The sequence below is a fragment of the Mastomys coucha genome, unplaced genomic scaffold (assembly GCF_008632895.1).
Source record: "Mastomys coucha isolate ucsf_1 unplaced genomic scaffold, UCSF_Mcou_1 pScaffold2, whole genome shotgun sequence".
NCBI lineage: Eukaryota > Metazoa > Chordata > Mammalia > Rodentia > Muridae > Mastomys > Mastomys coucha.
In genome coordinates, this window is record NW_022196902.1 from 7,068,855 (window position 1) to 7,079,051 (window position 10,197).

A 10,197-nucleotide genomic window follows, 5' to 3' on the forward strand; every position below is an offset into this window, starting at 1 on the left:
TGACTCTTTATAACTACTTGTAGCTAAATATGGGCGTTGAGATATCTTTGAAGTGTGGGGGAGGAGGGTAGGGAAAATGGGACAGTTGTTTGGCCTAAAGAATGCCACAACAATTGTCTTAGTCTCTGATGTTTGTGTCCAGAGTGGATCCGGCTGAAAGCCCAAGAGATCAGGAGTTCAAGCAGGTCAGTTCAGCATGCCTGACAATGAGACTCACCAAGGCCCCTATATTCTGTAATATACAAATCTCAAAACAAAATTTTAATATCATCAAGATATCTGTATGGATTGTATTAGTCTGTGTGGGGTGTTCAGACTGGTTAGGATGAAATGCTGCTCCAGTCATATCTTCATTTGTGCCATGTGGAGGATAGCACAAAGACTTTTGTTTGTTTGTTTGTTTGTTTGTTTGATTCACCTAATCTATTTTCAGGTGGCCTTCCTCTGTCATAGATGATCCATATAACTCTAGAAGGAGTGTAGACACTAATCACCTTTTCTAAAAATGCAAAGACAAAACATTTCTCCCAAATCAGTATATCCTTGGGACAGTAACCAGAAAAACCTTTAGCTTGATGTCTCTCCCAGAGGAATAATATAACCAGAAAACTTAAAATCACACACATTTTGAAAATTAAAAACATCTAAAACAAATGAAGTAAACTAAAATATTGTGTGAGCCTATTTTAGGCTTTTTTTTTTAAATGTCATGCCAGGAAATAAACCCAAAATTCCTATGGATCTCATGAACAAAGAATAAGAGTTTCCTTCAGACTTTAATATACCATCTATGCTCTCCAGCACTTGGAGCCACAGCTCTATACCTGGAGCCACAGTCTTTTATTATTAATATCTTTTATACCATCTATCTGTTATGCTCTCTACCTGGAGCCACAGACATCTATCAATACCTGTTCATGGTAAGCAATTACCACTTCTCTCTACTTAGGAGTCAGTAAATTTTCCCTGTTCTAGTTCTGAACCACGGGCAAAATTTTCCATGTGATTCAGACAAAATCTGTATATAAATTTATCCTAAAATCAAATGATCCCAAGTTTATGAATTCACAGTTCAATCAATATCTGCCCTAAGAAGTAGGCAGCTTCCATTCTCCAGCTCTCTGACTCAGAGCAGCCATCTTGTCTCTTTTCATAGCAGGGGACCTCAGAGCCTTCTTTCTTTGTCAAGGTTTATGTGATTTGACTCCACTCTGCTCACCAAAACTCCAAATTTCTAACTAAATTTCTAACATAGGCTAAGAATCTTAAATTTCTAGTGGATTCTTGCCTGCCACAATGGACATCATTTTTAGCGGGAAATGTCCCATTTCTACATAACTTCCCAGGTTATGAGAAACTAGTCTATTTTCTGTGTTAAGTTTTCAATTTCTTTAATTTTAATTTTGTGAGTTTTTGTTTTATGTTCTTAGTGTTTAGTGTTTACTTTATAAAGTATTATATGCGTGCTGTCAGATCCACTTCAGATTTATCTAAACAATTTCATGTTACAACTTTATTTACGGTTTAATTTCCATTTTAAAGTTACGTTGTGTGTGTGTGTGTGTGTATGTGCATGCTGTGGCATACACTATGTGTGTCAGAGAACAACCCTGTTCTATCTTCTGAGTCCCAACAGTCAAGTTCAGGTTGACAGTCTTATGTAGACACTGCCCCATTTTTTGGTGATAGTATTATCAAAGACATTTCATTTACATATGTCACTAGCCTAATAATACATTGTTATAATTTTTATGTTTTATAAACTGTCTAAATGAAACTGGAAGGAGTAAGAGCAACTGCATAATTACAGTTTGTTATATTAATTCATGAGAGTTTGGATGGTTGTCAGTTGCTTACCAACTGAGGAATTTTCCTTAGCTTTTTTTCATATTCAATGTATTTGTTCCACAAAAGTTGTTATATAATTATATATGTGTATAATTATATGATAAACATAAAAATACCAACAATGACAATAAAATGACCTATTAATATTGAAGGAAATGTAAATAAAATCTAGAATGAGAATGCATTGTTTAGGACATATGTTTCCTTTTTACACTTCATTTTGTTTTGAGAATTTCTATCACAATTGGGATTGACTATTCTATCCGTGGACTTGTTCCTTGGGGAAGAATCCATTAATTGCTTATTGCTTCTCATGTGCATGGGGCCTTTTGATACATCACTTCTATATCAGGATGGCAACTGGTGGATTCATGTGCAGCTCTTTTTTTCAGGTGACCATATTGTCATTATTTTATGGGTGTGGCTTTCCTACTATACTGGAGCAGATGTCCTGGTCCTTTGTCTCTTACAATCTCTCTGTTCCCTCTTCTCTGGGATTCCCTGCCTGGTCCTCTAAAACAATTCAACTACCTGTGGCTGCCAAATTTAGGTACTCCAGAGAGAACGTACTACTGTCACTCCCTTAAACCAGTATAATTCCTAGGTACATTACAACAAAATGATCCCTATGGTTAAAGATAAGTGTAGCTCTCATGCCTTAACAAGTACGCTTTTTGCAGCAGAGACGACTACAGAAATGTCCTTAGTGTTTCTTTTAAATGCTGCTACCATAAAGTACTGTTTTTTGTTTGTTTATTTGTTTGTTTTGTCTGTGCATGTATTTGCCTTCATCTTTAAAGGCTAGCTTGGCTGACTATAAGATTCTTGTCTGGCAGGTTTTCCTTCATTAATTTGAATATGATGGCTTATTGGAGCATAGATATACCTCTATTCTTTCAAAAGAAGAAAATGAGCTGTTATTCTACAGATGTTCTGTTTTACTTGACAAGCCATTTTTCTTTGATGCTTTCACTATTTTATCTTTGAATATTTTCATATCCTTGAAAATGCCTGTGTATAGATATTTTTGTGCCATCCAATTGGGAGATTATGGGAGCTTTTATAAATGTGTCTTAAATGTGTTTCATGAAGTTTGAGAACTTTGTTTCACTATTTTATGCCTCTTTTTATTTGTCTGCTATTATGATATTGTTTATATTGCACACTTAATGACATGCAACAATTTTTCCAAGTCTGTTCACTTTCATTTTTTCTGTCTCTTGTCTCCAGGTTATACACTCACTACAGGCTATCTTCAGTTTGACTGGCTTCTTGCCAGTTCAAACCTAGTGCTGGGAACAGAAGTTACTTGGTACTCTTTTAGAAAGTATTACCTTTTTTTAAATATGCTATACTTAATGAACATCCTATACCTTTTTTCTTTTTTTAAACCAAGGCTTGTTTAGTTACTTGAACATTTTAATAATTATATTCAAGTAGTATAGAAAAATCATTATGAAGTAATTAACTTGAATGTTTCATATGTTACAGTTGATGTTTCACTCTCTCTTGTCTGCTCTTTCCCATATCTATATTTTGTTTCTTTTCATTGGAAACTTTACAGTTTAGGTGATCCATTGTATCTACTCTCTGTCCTGCAGGCCACCAAGCCTATTGGCTTATTTATATTTGTTTTATGTATGTGAGTACACTGTTGCTGTCTTCAGACACACCAGAAGAGGGCATCAGATCTCATTACAGATGGTTGTGAGCCACCATGTGGTTGCTGGGAATTGAACTCAGGACCTCTGGAAGAGCAGTCAGTGCTCTTAACCTCTGAGCCATCTCTTCAGCCCTATATTTGTTAACTAGGTTGAACTATGGGAGTGATGTTCCAGCTCTTCACAGTGTGCAGCCACTAATGTCACTTCTCATAAATGGAAGCTGTGTTAGTGAACAGTCACTCTAGTATGCAGGAGTCTGAGCAGCATTGTTTTGATAGTCTTTGTCCCTGAATCTTTAAACATTTATCTATTTCTATTTAAAGTCATAAGTATGTGTGTCTATATCTTCATGTATGTGCAGGTGTTTTCAGAGGCTAGAGGCATGAGATCCCCTGTAATGGGGTAACAGGTGCTTTGGAGAGCTAGAAACCAAACTCTGGTCTTAAGAAAGAGCAGTCAGCACTCTGAAGCACCAAGCCATCTCTCCAGCCCCTCCTTGAACTCTTTATTAATCTATCTGCCTCAGTAAACATCATACCCAGCTGTTAGCTTCAACTAATTGCTGACTGATGCTCTATTGTTTTTAATAACACCCTGGGGGCATTAAATGTTTCACAATGTGATTTAATTAAATTCTGAACCCTTTGCATAGGGTAGACTCTGAGGTCAGCATTTGAGCTTTGCTCTGTCCGGTTTCTGATTTATGATTTAGCTTATTACTCTTAGAAGCTACAGGGCATCATAATCTTTATTGATTTGAAGCATGTCCTTCATCTTGAATTTTCCCGTTTTTTATTCCAGTGTTAGTTTCCTTGAGTAAAGCTTTTGTTTGTTTGTTTGTTTAGTCATTTTCAACACCCCAACTTAGCAAAAACTTTTGCTGCTCTAAAAGCAGGGTAATGGCTTATTTTGTTTGAGTAATGGCACTGCTTTACAGGCAGAGCAATGGGCAAGTGTGGTAGTGTAATTTTTTTTGCCTTGCCCCTCACTTTTCAAGAGAGCTGGAGTGAAGGCAAGCAGAGCCCCAGTATTTATGGACTGCTACACCGAGGGTATAACTTCTGATCACTGGTGGTAGATCATGGAGTAAGATTGCTCTGGACTACTCTGCTGCTCTTGGCTGGAGTAGAGCTCAGGTATGTTGAGACTGACAACCAGTGGTACCCTGATCACCCTGGGAGGAAACTGTAGCATTGCTGGGAGCAGGGAAAGATGGAGTCTCCTGTTTGTGGTTGTTCAAATACAGGAAAAAGATGCCACACTGATTGGGACTTGTGAGGACTAGAGGTGATGTGTTGATTCACAAATGCCTCAGGCTTATTATGATTTTATTTGTATTTTTCATGCATTTGGGCAATCTTTTCATTTTTTTGTACTATTGACAATGTCTAAGGTTACTAATAATTATGTATATTACTAATGCTCTCCAGTTCTGTTTTTCTCTGGGGATGATAGGTCTATGGATCTCCCTCTAGCATTATTCTAGGTGTGTTCTCAGAGAAGGCTGCTTCTGCATCTACTTCTAACCATTCATCTGAGGGATTTCCTTCTTCTAATTCTTTTAGTAATTCTCTTAGTGTTAACACTTGTTGTATATTTTCCTTCTCTCCTAAGGACTGAAGGTTGAACATAAGGCACTATGCACACTACTAGGCAAGTACTGTACTGATGAGCTACATCTTCATCTGAACACTTTTTACCATCAGGGAAAGGAAGAAAAAAAAACAGTTATCAGACCTAGAAGCTTGCCACCCTTCTCCCACCCCTTTCTTTAGAATGGTATAACTGTGGGATATCTTATTCTCCAAGACCTGCTCTTCCTCTGAATGTATCTCTTCATTGAGGTAAATCCCATTATGGATAATCTCCCTACACCAGTTACTGTTTACCTTAAGATTGTCTTCAGTCTAGTAGTAGAATTTTTCTTTGCTCTAATATATATGTTTTATCCATTGTGTGGTGATTTCTTGAAGTTCAGACGCAGTTACACACAAGGAATGGGTTTCTCAAGTCAAAATCATTTGACAGTAGATAACCTTCACTGTACTATTATCTGTTTATTAGAGAGTTTCTATATACCACCTAGATGATAGATGTTATCTCGAGTACTAGAAGTTTGTATGTGATCCCCATGGGTCTGCGGGCTTCAGTTACCTCCACATTGTCTTTTAAAAGGAAAAAATATTTTGTGTTATTGTCTGAATGTTTTATATTCTTCTAAAATTCACATGTGGAAACTTAATGAGTATCAATATCAAATAGTCTAGGTAGGACCTTAGATAGTGACTAGACCACTGAAGAAGAGGCAGTAGTGCCCTTATTAAAGAGTCCCAAGGAAGCTTGTCAGTCTCTGAGAATATAGTGAAATAATCCAGCATATGATATTTTGTTTTCATAGCAATTCTGACTAATATATTCAGAGAGTATTGACAAGGCACAACTTAAAAGATATACTGATCCCACAGAGATATTCCTCCCCCAACATATTAACATACTATATGTATTAATATAACTTATAAGCGTTTTCAACAAGAGTGGTATTTGTGTAACAATGAACCTATGTTGAAATACTACAAACCACACAGAGATTATACTTTACATTAGAAGTCATTCCTAGTGGTGTGTGTTATATGTGTTAGACATGTTTATCATTATGGTATTGTACAGAGTATTTTTACTACCTTAAATTCCTCTGATTTCACCTCACCCCTAAACTGGCAGCCACTAGTATCTTTATTGCTTCTAGTTTTGCCCTTTGAAGAACTCCCTATGCTTAGAATAATATGGTGTGCATCCTTTTCAGGTTGCCTTTGTTCACCTAGTTATATATATCTTCTGTTGTCTCTGAATCTTTTAACAGTTTAGAGTTTTGTTTGTTTGTTTGTTTGTTTTTAGCATTGAATACAATCCATAGTTTGGTCCATCACAGTTTGCTTTTGTCCCATTGACTTGCAGAAAGACATCTTGATTGTTTCCAAAATTTGACAATAGTAAGTCCTGTGTATGCATCCAAGTGCAAGTTTTTATTTTGTGTGTGTGTGTGTGTGTAAGTGTGTGTGTGTGTGTGTGTGTGTGTGTATGTGTGTGTATGTGAATATTATAGTAGTTTGAATATGGTTGGTTCATGGGAAGTTATATTATTAGGAAGTGTTGTTAGAGGAAGTATGTCATTGTAGGGGTGGGCTTTGGGGTCTCTATGCTCAAGCTCCACCTAGTATGGAAAAGAGCCTCTTTCTGGCTTCCTACAGAAGAGAAGCTCTCCTTGTGGCTGCATTCAGATCAACATGTAGAACTCTTGATTCTTCCAGTGCAATGTCTGCCTACATACTGATATGCTTCCTGCCATGATGATAAAGGACTGAACCTCTGAACCTGTAAGCCAGCCCAGATTAAATGCTTTCCTTTAGAAGAGTTGCCTTGGTCATGATATCTCTTCACAGCAATGGGAGCCCTCGCTAAGACAGATATATTTTGGGGATATATTCATTTTAGTTTAAAAGGCCTGACATAACAATGTGGTAAACCTGAAGCAAGAGTCAGGTTGAACTTGGACTGCACAGAATATAATTTATTGAAATACTACTTGGTGGGAGTATAGTCTTATGTATAATAATGTATAATAAGGCCAGTTGAGTTCCCACATTCTGGATAAGAAGGAGGCACATATTTTTGTATTAGAGCAAAAGTAATGTTGCAGCTTGAGTGTAGGTGCTTAGTATGTTGTAAGCTAATAACAAGAGGCATCCCTCTGTATCAGCAGTCTGGGTTGTAATGCTCAATATCCTGCTCTAAAAGTCTGTCTGCTTATATGGTTTGTTGGAAAACTATTCAGGAATAACTAGGTTATTCTGGGGCACCCATAGCAGCTACAGGTCAAGATGGCAGCAGTCAGTCAAGCAGAATCCACAGAACACATATTTGGAATTCCTGTGGATAAACATCAAAGCCATTATTTAGATCATATGCTAAGAATTTATTCAGTTTTGCAAGAAACTGCCAAGCTGTGTTCTATATTTTTGCATTATATATTTTGTATCCTTGAATGAGGGATCATGTTGTCAAAAATTCTCACTAGTGTTTAGCGCTAACAGCCTTTTGAGTTATAGTCATTCATATATATGTATATATATATATATATATATATATATACATACAAATATGTACATGGAGAGTAAATCATTGTTATTTTAATTTGCTATACCTTAAAAAGATATGATGTAAATCTTTACATGAATCATTTTTACCTATTTATCTTCTTTTATCTTTTTTTCTTTTCAATTTTTTTAAATTTGCATTTCAGTCATTCAGTCATTGCTTCCTTTCCCACCCCCCATTTCTCGGTCATCTCTCCCACAGTTCCTCATCCCATTCATCTTCCTCCCTGCCTCCGAGAGGGTGCTCCCCATACTAGACTTCTCCCTTCCCTGGAGGCCTCAAGTCTCTCCAAGATTAAGCACATCTTCTCCCACTAAAGCCTGACCAGGCAGACCTCTGCTATATATGTGCCAGGGGCCTCAGGCCAGCCCATGTATACTACTGGTTGGTGGCTCAGTCTCTGAGAGCTCCCTGGGGTCTGTGTTAGTTTAGAATGCTGGTCTTCCTATGGGGTCACCCTCACATCAGCTTCTTCAGTACCTCCCCTAATTAAACCATAGGGATCCCTGACTGCAGTCCAATTGTTGGGTGTACTTACCTGCTTCTGTCTCAGTCAGTTGCTGGTAGGGCCTCTTAGAGGATAGCCATGCCAGGATCTCATCTATAAGCATATCATAGCATAGTAGTGTCAGGCCTTGGTACCTTGTATTAGTCAGGGTTCTCTAGAGTTATAGAACTTATGGTAGTCTCTATGTAGTAAAGGAATTTATTGATGACTTACAGTCTGTAGTCCAACTCCCAACAATCAACTCCCAACAATGGTCGGCAGCAGCTGTGAATGGAAGTCCGAGGATCCAGCAGTTGCTCAGTCCCACAAGGCAAGCAGGTGAAGCAGAGTGAGCTTTCCTTCTTCCAATGTCCTTTTATAGGTCTCCAGCAAAAGGTGTGGCCCACACCTTTAACCCCAGATGACCCTGCTTGAACTCGTAGATCTTCCAGTCTTAATCTTCTAGGATTCATAGCCACTATGCCACCACACCTTTAATCCCAGATGATCTTGAACTCATAGATCTTTCTATCTTAATCCTCTGGGATTCATAGCCACTATACCTCAAGATCTCCATGCCAAGATTCAGGTCGGAAACTTGTATCTCTCAGCCTCCAGATTAGGGCCAAGTGAGCCTTCTAATTCTGGATTGTAGTTCATTTCAGATATAGTCAAGTTGACAACCAGGAATAATCACTACATACCTACAATGAGATGGATCCCAAGTTGTGCTGGTCACTGGACAACCTTTCCTTCAGTCTCTTCTCCATTTTTGTACCTGTATTTCTCTTAGATATTTCTGGGTGAGAAGTTTTGACTGTGAGTTAGTAATCCTGTCCCTCTGTTCAAGGACTATATGCTGACTTATCATTTGAACATGTCCTACATGTATGTAAGATGTTTGCATCTGATTTATATACACCTCACTGTGTTCAGCCAACTTTCCACAGTACTCAACATCCTATCTTCCTATCAACTAATGTACTTTAAAAAAGATTATCATCATGAGGAATAGCCTCTGTCTTAGTCATTGTTCTATTGCTGTGAAGAGACACCATGACCACAGAAAGTCTTACAAAAACAAGCATTTAATTGGAGCTTGCTTACAGTTTCAGAGGTTTAGTCCATTATCAGCATGGTGGGAAGCATGGGGACATGCAGGCAGACATGGTGCTGGAGAGGTACTGAGAGTTCTACTAACCCTGCCCCCCCTAAATCAGTTTAGTGATGATCATATGCAAATGGACATGGGACAATCCACTAGGGCATGAACAACTTACCCATGGTCACATTCGCTAAATAGGATTATATAAATTAACATTTTATATAAAGGTAATAATATATAAGTAATCTATTATATATAAATACTGTATACTATAATATAAATACATATAAAATAACAAATATAACATAAAAGTCAGCATTATATAAAAGCAGTTAACAGCTGTGAGTAGGGTCTGGTGGGGTTGGGTTAGAAGGAGACTGACCTGCCAACTTTACTGAGATGAGGTCTCTTGGATCTGTAAAGCACCTTGTAAATTATGCAGTGAGCTCCAGGGGTGCAACTTTTATGAGTCATCACCAGTGTTGGTGTGTAATCCCTGCTTCTGCAGGTCTCCATTTACTCAAGCTCCTGATAACAACCTCAAGCCAACCTCATTGCTTCCTCAACTTGGATTTTCAAGCAAATTGTTACTTTTGTTTGTCTTGGGTTCTCTTTATGTGTAGACATGTATTTTATTTCTCCCAAGGAAATCTTTCAGCCAATACTCATGCAGAGGTGACAACATTTGACAGCTCTTCTCCCTGTCCTCCAGCTCTTAAATTCTTTTATCCTCTCTTCCATGATGTTCCCAGAGCTTTGATGAGGAGGTGGAGATAGATAACTCATCAATGGCTGAAAATCAAGTCCTTTATTTTATCAGTTGTAAACCTGCCTCATTACCATGAAAAAGAAGAAGGAGGAGGAGGAGGAGAGCAAGATGAAGAAGAAGAAGAAGAAGAAGAAGAAGAAGAAGAAGAAGAAGAAGAAGAAGAAGAAGG

The 10,197-nt window shown here is 37.8% G+C and overlaps 1 protein-coding gene across 8 annotated transcripts in view; it reads left to right on the forward strand.

Moving 5' to 3' along the window:
* The window catches only part of Nmbr (neuromedin B receptor), a 63,491-nt gene that overhangs the window by 33,451 nt on the left and 19,843 nt on the right, over nucleotides 1-10,197 (forward strand). The window contains exon 1 of one of the 8 annotated variants that reach the window (XM_031380476.1): nucleotides 4,538-4,648. The exons of the other annotated variants lie outside the window; for them this stretch is intronic. The gene's annotated coding sequence lies outside the window, so the exon portion shown is untranslated. Of the gene's footprint in view, nucleotides 1-4,537; nucleotides 4,649-10,197 lie in introns of those variants that run through there. 8 annotated transcript variants of the gene reach the window in all.